Below are 13,517 nucleotides of genomic sequence, written 5' to 3'. Positions count from 1 at the left end.
TGGTTCCTCGAGTGGTAGGGTTAGTATAGCATACATATAGAGAATAATAAAGATGCGCGTCAGTGGGTGTATCCGTCACCTACGTCATAGCACTGAATATATTCTTCGTGTGGGTTGGTGCGTGAGTGACCAGTGTGCATGGTGGCACGTGTGTTCTTGGCAGTTGGCTAGGTCGTCATGGCATCTCTAACGATGTGGGTGCCTGTTGTTGAGGTCTTAGTCAAGTTCATCCATGCTGCAGGTGTCGGCTTGAGTAGGACAGGCTGGTGGGCATAGCCTTATGTTCTTGAACCAGGGTATTTGTTCGTCTGGTAGATAGACGAATTCATCTTGTGGTGGGTGTCTGGGCCGCGATCCTCTAGGCCATGGTCGCGAGGAGATTGGGGGGAGCTTTTTCTCCCATTCTCCCACTTCAATCTCTTTATGGAATGTCCTTCATTGATGGAGAAAAGAATGCCATTTAGAGACGTGATATTGAAAAAGGACCCCGATCTCTCTGCAAAAGACAGATGGAATCTAATGCTCTCTGGAAAAAACAGAAGTCTGACAATCACATTAATCAGATTTTTAAATAATATCGTAACCGTTGAAAAGTCATTGGGCCTCATTACACGGATGGCGGAGAACCATGGCGCTATTAGCGCCATGGTTCATGCCGGTAAAATACCGGCACCGCCTTGGCGGAAAGGGGAATTACCGCCCCATTCCAAGGTTGGCGGGGCGGTAATTCCCCCTTCCACCATTGCCCTTCCCCATTCCCATTTTTGCCCCATAGGGCTTTATGGGAATGGGGAAGGCGCTAATTACGGTACCGCAAATTGCGGTACCGTAATTAGCTCCCTGGGTCCCTTTGCAGGTTGGTTTTTAACGCCTGCAAAAAGCAGGCGTTAAATTCCCCAACCCGCAAAGGGACCTCGTAGTAAGGCGGTAAGGATTTACCGGTACCGGTAAAATACCGGTACCAGTAAACCCTTACCGCCATCCGTGTAATGAGGCCCATTGACTACATAACGATCCACAGCAACCGGTGATTGAACCTAAGAGTTGTAAAGACCTGAACAAAATCACTGGTACATTGCAACTAGAACTTTAATGCTTTTGCATATAATTTTTTTTTTTCCTTTCCTTTATTCTTATTTTCTTTTTGTCTACAAAAATGCGAATCTGTATAAATTAAAAGGTTTGTTTTCAAAGCTAAATCATTTTAATAATAACAAAGAAAAGTAATTGAATATTGGATGTCCAGTCACTTCCTTTCAACTCATCCTATAAAATAAGAGTTTCTGCTATTCACTTCCTCACTAGATGTAGCCATTCACAAAGAAATAGATTTGCACATGGAAAGTGTGATGGACACAATTTGTATTTGTGACTGCTTGCACAATGCCTGCTCAGAGCGATTCACAAAGAATCCAATATTGTCACACTCAATTTGTAGTTTTTTCCCCTGAAAGTTGCGATAAACTTGAAGGTAAGTGGGTCACTTTGCCTGTGTCACAAACCTGACTTCGGTCACGTTGGAACAAGGGCACATTTCTTCAGGAGCAAGTTATTTGCTTTTCTATGTGAATTAGGCTGCTCCTCCTGCATTTGAATGTGTGTCCCTTAATTACATTGCCTGGCAATTGCCATCCTTACATGCACTCCCAAGTTTGTGTGACTGTGTGCATGTGTATGCATGTGTGTGCGCACATGTGCGTGTGTGTGCGTCCGGTTGTAATTGCACATTCACAGCACCATTTGAAAAATGTCCTGCTTTATTGTTCTGAGACTCGCTGTCGCACCCCAAACCCACTGCCACTACTTGAATGCTACGTGGCAGCATGAGGTGCACCTACATTTCTGGTGCTCCTGCATGTTCTCTTGCCCAGCTCGGTATGGAATGCAGGAATCATACCTGCCGTGGCACCTACAGTGTGGAACTCCATGGCAGGCACACTGGCTAAAGACAACACTTCCAGGCCTCCTGCAGTGATCCAATCCTCTCTTACCCAACACTATGGAATATGGGAATGGCCCTGCTATGCCGCCTACAACAGAGAACCTCACGGTGCAATGTCACAGTTGCCATGGTAAGCGTGTACACCACCATGCAAAGGATACATTTGTGGTGGCGGGTAGCCATTTATGTGTATCTCAACATGTAACAGCTCCCTTCCTCCAAGTTACTAATTTGACAAAAATGAGCTCCCGACTGTCCTGATGTGTAAGCCACTCTCTTCCTGCTCTATATTTCAATCTCTTCTCTTATATTTTTCTGTATTCTTGTTATTGGTCCTTTCTTCCCTTGTTGTACCTCCTCTTGAACCTCCTCGCGTTTCATCTCTTAACTCAGGTCCCCATTCCCCTTGGACAGGGAACTCATGCTACAAGTCATTGGGTTTAGACTTTTTGCTTGCATCATCGTGCAACTGGGCTTGATCTTCTACTAGTGTCCTGGTGGTTTCTACAGTTAGTTGGAACTTCCTTCCTTCGTGTGTGTGTGTTATTGGTCTGAAACCACACTTGCAGCTGCCCAGTGCGCCCACACATACCAGGCTACTCCAATCTGCCAACTAGGATCCAAGCCTCCTCCACTGCCGTACTGGCACTCCTTCAGCGTAGTGTACTGTTTCGGTATTTGCCTTTTTCTCTCCCACAATCAGCATTCCTTGAACTTTTTCTTGCAGTCCATGTACTGGTGTAATTATGTTTCCTTCCATCCCTAGCTCTGCACTTGCGTAGACATACATTTGGGCCCTGTATGGTCAATCCACTGTCTACGCTCTTTCCTTTAATGGCATTTTGCCCACTTAATTCCTCTGCCATTCTACTTATTCTGCTTTAGATTCCATCCTAGGACTAAAGACACAGGGCCTCATTACGAGTCACCCGGTATGGAAATAACGGTGGCGGTAAACCCGCCGCCACTGTTAATTACGGACCGTCCGATCCCGAGTTCTGCAGGCGGAAGGTGATCTTCCCGCCAGGTCTGACCTGGCGGGTTTACCACCACCCGCCTGCAGGCGGACGTGGAAACACCGGCACCATCACGAGATGGTGCTGGTGTTTCCCCTTCCCCATTCCCATTCAGTCCTATCGGACTGAATGAGAAAGGGGATATACCGAATTCCGCCTCCAGAATTCCCAGGTCACCGGGGTCATAATGCCCCGGTAATTCCGGGCATCACAGAGGCGGAATGGTAATACGAGTCCGCCGGTAACCTGACGGAATTTCAGACACGGTTACCGCTGGACTCGTAATGAGGCCCACAGTGTTGTATCGGCCGAAAGTCCCTTTACTAATTGGCCATTTAACAGAAATGTAACCTTATCCTTAGTGTGACTTTGCGCTTGAAGGTTTTGTTATCCCAGGGTGGTTGTTGATTCCTCTGGGTATCGTTTTTCAGATTCCAAATTGTGTTGGGCTAGGCACCTTCCTTCCACTTCCGATTCAGTGTTGCTATTTTCTCCCCAGGGATGAGTCATGTGCTAGAGAAGCTGTATGTCTCTCACAGCAGGGAGGGGAGGGAGGAAGTTTGTTTGTTTGTTTATTTATTTGATATAGCGCACAAAACCCAGAGGTAACAGGGCGCAACAGAGAACAGAGGAGTAAGTATACATAAAGACTTGGTTACAGGGTAGGAAACAGTTGAATGGTGAGCAGAGCATTACATTACTTACAGCGTCTGTTAAGTAGGTATATATACAAATATACATACAGTATTGTACATTTAGCAGGTCAGTTTATATACTTATATACAGTGAGGTAGGCTAGGTGCAGGGACATTGTTCAATCATGGGATCGTTGGAGCGTAACCAGGTGAGGGTGTTTCGCCTAAAACTGTAATAGGATTGGTCAGTTCTGATGTTGAGAGTTCTTTCACTGATACTTTAAAGCACAGCCAGTTGTCCGCTAAATACCAAGATGGTACACAGAACATTTAGTTCTTCAGAACTCTCAATGAGGAGATTACGGAAGAGGTTGCCCTCTGACATGTTATGGGCTTGGGCAATTAGTGCTAAATATCGCATACCACCTGCAAGAGACGAGAAAGGAAACTGCAGTCACTGGGATAGATTGAATTTTAGAAGTGGTTTGGTTATCAATGGTTGATGATCCATTGCAGACTGAAGGTTGAGGATGAGGATGAGGCAAGTCATCAAAGGCTGCCAGGTGTGTATCAGTATTGTGGCTTTAAGCAGCAACCTTGGCGTAAAGAATCCCTTGTTAAGCGATTAGGATAGAAATTCGGCAACCTGAGGAAGAATGGGATGGATGATATGGTTTTCCTATTGTAGCCCTTCTGCTGACATTCGATATTTGGTCAAGCGGATACTTTTCTTACCTGGGCAAAGGTGCAATGCCTCTTCGTTGGTGTATTATGTGGCCTAATCAGGTATATCGCACACACCTTGGCTATGCTGCATAGGCTTCCCCTCCTGAACAGTGCCTATATGGATATAGTGCATGCTGTAGAATGAACCATTTTTGCCCAGGGTTAGTTAGCACCCATGCGATGCCACAGTGGTGGTGTGTGGTCTGTTTTTTGTTTTTTGTAGAAGAGCACCACCTACATTTCTTTACACGTCCAGCATTGCGATGTTGGGGAGGCCTATCTTCTATATTGTTTTGATCCCCCTCTCCATATTTATGGGGTCATCTGTTTGCGAACCCACTTGAATGGATGAGTTTGCATACTGGGTTCCAGAGCCGAGGGATGATGAGGCAATGCGGGCTGGGACAGTTATTAATTGCTAATGCTTCAACTATTCCATTACTGAATTATTCCATTGCAGTATCATGAGTCTTTGGTGGCTCATATGGCATGTCTCCTCAAAGGTAAATGGCTTAGCAATCGAAATTGAGACATGCTCTGTCATTCCGTTTGGATGCATGAGAAAGAAGTGTGACTGGTTATTAATATTATGACGTCAGACAACAGGATAGAGTTGGACATTGTTATTCATAAACTTTGTCAGGTGTTCCAGGGCCCCAATCATTTTCTACATGCTTGACACAGCGATTCCTGCTCAATCTCTTTATTAAATGCTCATGAGCTCTTTAACCGAACGTTCCAATGCTTAAGGCTCCACCATTCACTTACCCTCTCTTGCTGTTAAAGTTCGAGCATGCAGCGTTTTGATTTTAAATCATTTTCTCAAGGGCTCTAGGAACTCTGCCTACAAGTTCCATCATGCAATGTGCCTCGTTTCAGTCACTTTCTCAAGTTTCTATGAACTCTGCCAGGGCCGGACTGAGAACCAAAAGTGGCCCGGGACATTCTTTTCAAAGTGGCCCCATATTTCACCGATCGAGCGAGGACAGCGCACAAGCCCAACCTTTCTATGAGGGGGTTGGGAGTATCCCCCAAGAAAATGTTGAATAAAATATGTCAATTAGTTCATCTAAAGCGGGATTTAAACATATATGGATTAAAAAGTGATGTTTTAAATAAATTCATGATCTCTCAAAGTAGATCTTCAATGGTAGAGGGACCGGGGCCGTTCCACATTTACAGATTATAAAAACAAATTCACCCGGTATTAAAGGTGCCCAGACAACATGCATCCCTAATCCATTTCATCCATTGGTGAGGGGGGACAGCTCAGGGGCAGCGTAATTGTTATTACGTTATGATAATCCTATTCCCAAATTGGGAAGGGTACACAGATGAAAGGCATTCTTAAATGTGCATTGGCAGTGCCAACAGTTTTGGCTTTTGGTAGGCATGGAAAAGGCATTCACCAGACACTGCCATAGTGGTATTAACTGGACTGTTGCAGCTGCAAAGTGGCGAGAGTACCTGGGCAAATGATAGCATTGCCTGGTGAATGCCTCATATTGATACACAAGTTTAAACTGTTGACTTTGCCAATGCTTGTTTTGAACAGAACTTCAGTGAAAGACAGGCTTTTAAATCGAGTGGCTGAAGGCAGACCAGGTTGACATGTCTATTACACCAGTAGCGCGTTTACAGTTCCAATGAAGTCATTAACTCTCAGAAAGCTGCTGTGAGAAAACACTGGCAGGCACTTAAGAGAACAAAGTTTGATGGTAAGGCTAGCAAAAAGAGATCCCAGGAGGATGTGTTTTGGGTGGAGAGGGGCAGAAAGCAGGTGGAAATGGCCATAAGGATTAGCCTGGCCATGGGCAGTCAATGGGTAGGTAAATAACCAAACAACACGTACAAGTTTGGTGTCCCACCTCATATGATATTTCTCCCTAGCTGCACTCTATTGCAATAGTTTCAGCTTATACGTAGCATTTTATCCAAAACTAACATAGATAGAGAGTGAGTCATGCCAATGAAGCGCCCGCAGTGTCCTGAGAAAGCGACTCTGTGCCTGTGCGTTCAACCATAGTTGTACACTTATCAGTGGATCCACTTCACCAATGACACTGTTTCATGTTGCACTTGTTATGGTCAAAGCTGTATTGAGAGCGTGGGGCCTCATTCAGTTCCATACATCCAAAATATCAAAACATGGGGTGGGCATGTAGTCACGGTACAGATTCACAGTCCATCTGTGTGCCAGAAAATAAAATATCAGAATTCTGTGTTGAGAGGCTCGCCCACATTTCGTATGTCAGAAAATGAAATTGCATGCATATATGTAATTCAGACAGTCCATTTTGACAGCCCTTCCTTCCCAATTCAAAGAGTACTATTCATTGCAGGAAAAACACGCCACCTATTATCAGTGACTAAAGGCAATTCAGTGTGCTAATCATAACTATGCACCAATCCTCTACATGGTGCTGCTGTGTGCTGCAGGCAATCAGTGGCAACCGTCTCTGCAGCAGCCACTCAACCCACTGATCCTCTTTGTACCACCAACACTGCAGACCGTATATAGGCTGAAAAAGCCCTTTATTTCGTAACGCTCTGCAGTGCAGCTGATGGCGCAGCGACTGAGAGAACACTAGATGAGAGGGGAGGGAGTAAGCCCAAGTAACCCTTTCTACAGCTCCACTTAAGAAACAACTGGGCTTTGGATTAAAACTGCTTAGTACCATCATCATAATAGTTTAATCACTGGTGGCAGGCTCCTAAGTCAGAGGTGAGTATTCCCATTTTAAAGGCCTTAGTGTACTCTTTCTAATAAATATTCAGGATCGTTCCAACAGAGCCAATGTATGAATTGGCCACCCAGTATGCTTACTGAGTCAGTGAACCACCCCTCACTTTAAACGGTGTAAAGGCAATACTTCATCCAATAAAACAAATGCGTCAATACTCGTTGTGAAAGAATGGCCATCTGGCCTGGGAGGGGAGGGGAATTTGACTTCTTATTCACTTTATTTGGGTGGTTGCAGTGCTGGTCATTGGGCCGGCTCTCGGCGGATCCGAGATCCGGCACCAGATGTGTAGCCGGAACTCGGGAATCCGGCCAGAGTCAGCTGCCCAAGCCCATGAACCGCGCTGTAATACTTTTTAAAAAGATTTTTTAAAGCGCCTGCGATGGCAGCATTGCCGTTTACCACCAGTTTTGGCACTTGTGTGTAATGCACAATGCTCGCTACATGTACACCTGAAAGGAATCAGTTGCACATGTAGCGAGCATTGTGCATTACACCAAAGCCGGCGGTAAAAGGCAATGCTGCCGTCGCGGGTGCTTTTTGTTATTTCTTTTTTTAAGTATTCATTTGATCGGATGGCCACTACCAACTCCGCCCCCTCTAGACCATGCCACCTCTGGCACGGCCCCCCCAAACTCCTCACCCAACCCTGCCCTTGTGGGATCCCCCCAACACATTCTTTTCATTTCCACCACTGGGTGGTTGTATTGGCAGGCTATAGAACGTGAAGTAGTTCGATGAAAACATTTGCCTCAGTGCCTAAGTATTTATGCACCAGATAATCACGATGCGCAATGCAACTGCGTCTAAATGTTAAAATGAGATGATCTTCCAGCATGCAGGAACGGGGGAATGCCAGTGTGAAAAATGCATTTATTATACATACTCGATAATTAACGTATAATAAATGCATTTTTTCACACAATGGCACAGACAGAGCCGATGATGGTCCTGCCGGTGAGCGGGGCAGGTCCCCTGCCCTCAGTTTTGTTTTTCTGGTTTGTTAAGTAAAGTGCTATGTCTGTGCTACCATTTACAATGATAACACGGGGATACCACTTACACCGAAAAGTCGAAAACCAACACTGGGGCCAAGACACCTGTACAACATGTACCCGAGATAAGGGCCGTAAAAGGAGAATAGATGCACAGACACGGCCCGGATAAATCACTCACCAATGGTGTGTCATGATTCATGACTTACTCAAAGTGTCCCTGGAAAGTAGTGCTGGGATGATATGATATGATAGGTTATTTATAACGCGCCTAATACCCAGAGGTTTCTAAGCGTGGACCCGGGGATCGAATCGGTGTTGCTCCATGTCCTCTTGCTTCCAAGGCGAGCATGTTGCCCCTAAGCTATCCTCCCGATAGGAATCCATTAGCATAGCATTCAAAAAACAAACACACAGAGAAACACTGCACTTTAGGATTTTACCCAAAATATTCTAGGAATGCTGCCAGGAATGGTAAACGAAGACTAAGAACCCACTAATCGCTTCAATTCGGTGAATGCATCGGATAAAATGCACACACGTTTTATTCCACAGCAAACTCTACGCACATAACAGCGCTTCTGTATATGTCAGTGATCAGAGCGATTCGATGCCTTTACATATGGCAGGAGGTGCTATACAAATATAAGATAACATAACATTGATACACGGCTATATTAAGGATCTTTCTAGTATTGGGAACAAGTAGGAATTCTGGACTTTTCTAATTTTAAAATCCTTTTTAATTTTCGAAGAATTGCACTTTCTTTGCACTATTTGATTGGTTGAAAAGTATTCACACTTCCTGCACATTGCGTTACACTAGCAGGTAGCACTGGCAATGTGTGCACGTCAAGGGTAGACACGTGCACATAAACTGGCCATAATGGCTCTTCTGCCCACAGGGCCAGCTGAATGGTGGGGTCCACTAGTCGGTAGCTGGCTACGGTTTCATGCATGTGTGCTTGTGTGCACTACTGCACTGTACTTGCTTTGGGCCAGTGTCAAAGGTGTGTGCATTGGAGACCTCGGAAAGCATTTTAGCAGTATCGGCGCATTGCAATAGCGCCTTGGCAAGGTTATTAACATCTAGGCGCGGGTTGATGCCCTTGCGTTTCGCTTCCTAAAAGTGGCACATCCTTTGATCAAAATTATACAGTGCTGCATTTCATCAGCACTGATCACAGACTGGTAAATAATGCATCTCATTGTTAGACCGCCAAGCGTCGATGCAGGGCCTATCCGGCCTGGACTGGACTGGATCTGCAGCTGCTCCTGACTCGGCTGGAGGTCCAATAACTAGGCCGTATGCTACTCAATTTATTCCACAGTACAGTGGAATATCTTTCATGTTGTGTAGCGCACGTGCAACCACATACAATATGCAAGTATCATGGTAGCAATCTGTGTGTTTTGCAAATTGAGAGTGACATTTGTCGTAGTGTTCTGCGTTAATGTTGACATATGCTGTGGAAATGAGGTGACCACTTTAGTTTAAGAGCCATTTTACTGCCACTGGGTAGAAACGTTTGCAGCAGGTAAAACGTGAGTGTGCCAGGCACGCACCAACAAAATGATATGTACATTGCAGCCGGGCAAGCATACACGCCAACTCCTCCTTATTCGGGAAGGAGACTCACGATTTTGTAAACACAAATGTTTTTCCCATAAAGTTTTACCTTCTAAAATCCATCGCCCCATTCAAGTCTACAGGCGAACTGACTTCTCCTTATTTCCGTCTCATAATCTCCCACTTGTGAAGGGGGAGGGAGGGGTTTCATTATGGACATGTACAACCATCCACATTTCGTGCCTAATGTGTTAAAAACGTTGGCCTTGGCACATCTGAGCAAAGCGCCTATTGCACTCAAAAGCTTAGATTGCTACATCTGAACACTGCATGCTGATGCTCCCTATACCTTCCATACCGGGAACACTTGACACACCGGAACACAATAAGAAATTAACATATTTCTCAACATGAAAATTATTGAGAGACATGCTAGATTCACGCAAGCACTCTAATCACTGCACCAGCTACTGCTCGTCACTGGCAGCCACAACCTTTAAAAGAAAACAAGCAATATAACCCATCTCGCGCGTGCTGCTATTGCCCTACATTCCCCAGGGCAGGGCACCTGGACGGACAGTCCTGAAGAGCACTGTCCTGGGGAATGATTTGAGGGATTGGCTGCCGCTGCAATGCACGATTCAAGAAATAGATGATTTTGTTCAGTTAAGTAACTTGACTTGCAGGCTTTAAGTTAAGTTACTTAACTGAACAAAATAATCTATTTCATCAACAGTAGCAGTGAGTGGCCATCACAGACCAGAGGACCAGCAGAGCCAGGCCTGGGTAGGTCCTGCTGCATCAACGCTAGGCTGGGTTCTCCCTCACCCAGGTGCTGAACCCACACCAGCCGAGCATCGATGGGCCTACCCAGTCTGGCCTAGAAGGTTTTGTCTACAGCCCAATAACAGGGCTCTGGGGAATGATTTGAAGGCTGGCCAGGCAGCCACTGCAAGTTAACTTTACTTACGTGGACAATCTCGAGTCGAGACTCAAGATACATATCATCAATGTGCAGTGTGTCTCGCTTCTTACCTGACAATCGATCGATCTTGTGGCTTGCCAGGCCTCATGCAGCCCGGACCAGCTGCCTGCCTGCACTGCCTGCTAATGTGTGCACTGTGCGCGCAGCCTGGGCTGCAGGCACGGCACATGTGGTTCCAATCTGGTGCCCAGCCCAGGAGACCCTGCGCAGGTGCGGGCCCAACCCAGCTGCTGGGAAGAAAATAAAATGACGGCGCCTCTGCCTCGGTCAGTGGGGGCAGCCAATTCAAGGCAAACCACCCAGGAGGAGCCGAGGCAAAATCACGCAATGTGTTTATGCTAACACATGTGTATCCTTCCGCTCAAAAAGAGGCCCTACAGGCCAGAGGCCTACCGGGGGATGTCCCGTTGGGGCAGTCCAGCCCTGAACTCTGCCTTCATGTTCCAACAGGTAGTGCTTTCTTTAGTCAGGGCAGCCATGCGGGATGCACATTTGGAAGCAGCCTCAACATAAACAATAATCAAGTCCCTTATGCTGGGGAGAGGGTCCCTATACATGTGAACTCAAAAAGTGAGTTAATGCTTTACAAATCCTACTCTAGGAAGCTACCCCATATTTCCTCAGAAAGCTGAAACCTTTTATACTGTGTAAACAATCGTTTTTAACCAATGAAAGATTATAAAGCTCTCCTGTCCACTCAACTGTTGATGGCCAGGGACGTCATTTGGGGGTTGCGAGGGGTCGCGTCTGCGACCCCTGAAATTTCCCTTGCTACCCCTGTGGTCTCCCTTGCAACCCCTAAAAAAGCTTTGTTTCTGGGATGGCTGGAATTTATGTTGAGGACTCTAAAAAAAAAAACAAGTGTAACACTTTGAGCACTGACCCTAAATAAGAAGGAATAGGAATAACAAATAATTTGTCTTTCTGGAATTCTATACAATAATTGCGAGACTCATTAAAGGGTTGAAAGGTCATGTTCTATTGCTTCCCATTATGTCCCTTGGGGCAGGGTCAAATGACATCACTTCTGGTGATGTCATCAGAAGTCAAGGGTCATGTGATGTCACTTCCGCTACCCCTGGCATTTTGGTGAAATGACGTCCCTGTTGACGGCCTCTCTTAAAGAGTTACCAGAGGCTGGGACGGAGGGGTAAGGGGCTGCGCACACCAGCCTATAACATGCACCTAGGCACAAACTTTTACATTCCCCCCTTCTGCACCCCAATTGGCAGGTCCACTTTAAGATGGCTAGATCTCAGCCAGGTGCCTTGTGGAAGCAGACAAGTAAACAAACAAACACAGTTCTTCATTTTACGGTTTTTCACATCATGGGTTTCTAATTTACCTAAAATAGTCACAAGACGGCATGTATTTAAATTTTAAGAGTCGTGAATAACATTCGAAAGCAGGGTTACAAATGAGGTCGACACAGCGCTCTGAATTTCAGCTACTCTGATTAAAAGTCACAGTTACAGCTGCATGCAGAGACAAAATATAGTTGGAAATACGGCATGTGTCCCAAACAATTATAAGGAAAATATATCATCTGGCACATACAACGCAGGCCTATATTTCACTTTGAATATTCTGCTAACTCATGGAGTCTTCTGACCCCTGGGAACCATGATTTATGGCCTGCAGACTCTCTAACGTGAACATAGAAATAGGCTGGAATCCCATGGCAGGATCGAAACCATGCGGTTCTATTGGAAATGTGTATGTATGTGTCCATTAAAAGTAGATACTCCAATCACACTTTTTGTTGTTTTCGATGTGTCATTTCCATGCCTAATTCTTACCATCACTTTTGTGCAGGTATTGGACATATCGAACTCGAGCACGGAAGACCATCTCAACAACTCTCTTTTCCTGATGTGAAGAGGTGTACAAATGGAATAAATGCACCGTGCTACAAAGTTGTTATGCAATTCACTCGAATAAATCAACCACAGAGTATTTAGGATGTATGTGAAAGCCGTGTTTAATTATTCCATGAAGAAAGGTTCAGTTAGTTTCTGACTCTCTTTATCTATAGATATATAGAGCCATATAGATATATATGTGCACATTTATTTCCCATTAGTAGGCATACTTATTGTGTTTGTAATTGGCTCAAATGAACTAATGAACTACATTATATTTTCAAACAGACGAGGAACTATTGTAAAAATATACTGTGTCGATACTTAGTTGTCCATAACATGTTAGCAATTATTATTTTAAAATAAATGCAGCTATTAAATGTTTCTCTCCTTCGAATTTGTCTGAAAGGCATATACACTCATCTTTCCCGCAGTCTGTAACCAATGATGAAAGTGTCCCTGAATCCACAGACTCTGAAGCTGTCCAATATACTTTAACGTTCTCATCATAATGCGATTGTTATGTGTTGTACTCTATACCTTGAAGCAAAATAGTTTTGATTTTAATTTGGGTTATTGATGTCTTGCTTAATCACAATAACTCCAACCAAACGTTAATTCTGTATGTAAACATGTTCGTGTTTCAATAAAATATATTGAACCCCCCCCCCCCAATACAACTGTCAATGTGTGAGTTTCAATTACCACGGTTTAACATTTCACAGTCCTCATCCTACTGCAAATGATGGTTGTGCCTATTCATAATGATATTATGTAATTTGGCTAGGCAATTATATATAATTTTCTCAATCTATAATGTCACATTTATATGTATGACTATATAAATGTGTTTACATGTTTGCGAAACCCCTGGATTCTTTCTCAGTCTGTGATTGGTTAATTCATGGTCACATGTCACGGCATGCTTCTTCCTGTGTCTGAGAATTATAGGTTCTGTGTCTCAGCTTTTTCTCCATCACTTCCATTGCAATTCAGATGATGATCACAGGTGGCGCCTGGGGATGTAGATGGCCCTGTAGCA

The 13,517-nt window shown here is 44.8% G+C and overlaps 1 protein-coding gene across 2 annotated transcripts in view; it reads left to right on the top strand.

Annotated features, from left to right (window-relative positions):
- The window catches only part of IMPG1 (interphotoreceptor matrix proteoglycan 1), a 1,923,199-nt gene extending 1,910,054 nt beyond the window's left edge, over window positions 1-13,145 (top strand). For both annotated transcript variants that reach the window (XM_069606284.1, XM_069606285.1), the window contains exon 17: window positions 12,429-13,145. The gene's annotated coding sequence lies outside the window, so the exon portion shown is untranslated. The remainder of the gene's footprint in view (window positions 1-12,428) is intronic.
- The last annotated feature ends 372 nt before the right edge of the window (window positions 13,146-13,517 follow it).

This window comes from Ambystoma mexicanum, chromosome 4p, assembly GCF_040938575.1.
Source record: "Ambystoma mexicanum isolate Mex_15411 chromosome 4p, UKY_AmexF1_1, whole genome shotgun sequence".
Taxonomy (NCBI): Eukaryota; Metazoa; Chordata; class Amphibia; order Caudata; family Ambystomatidae; genus Ambystoma; species Ambystoma mexicanum.
The sequence above is the reverse complement of the archived record's forward strand: the minus strand, read 5'-3'. Positions and strand labels throughout refer to the sequence as shown.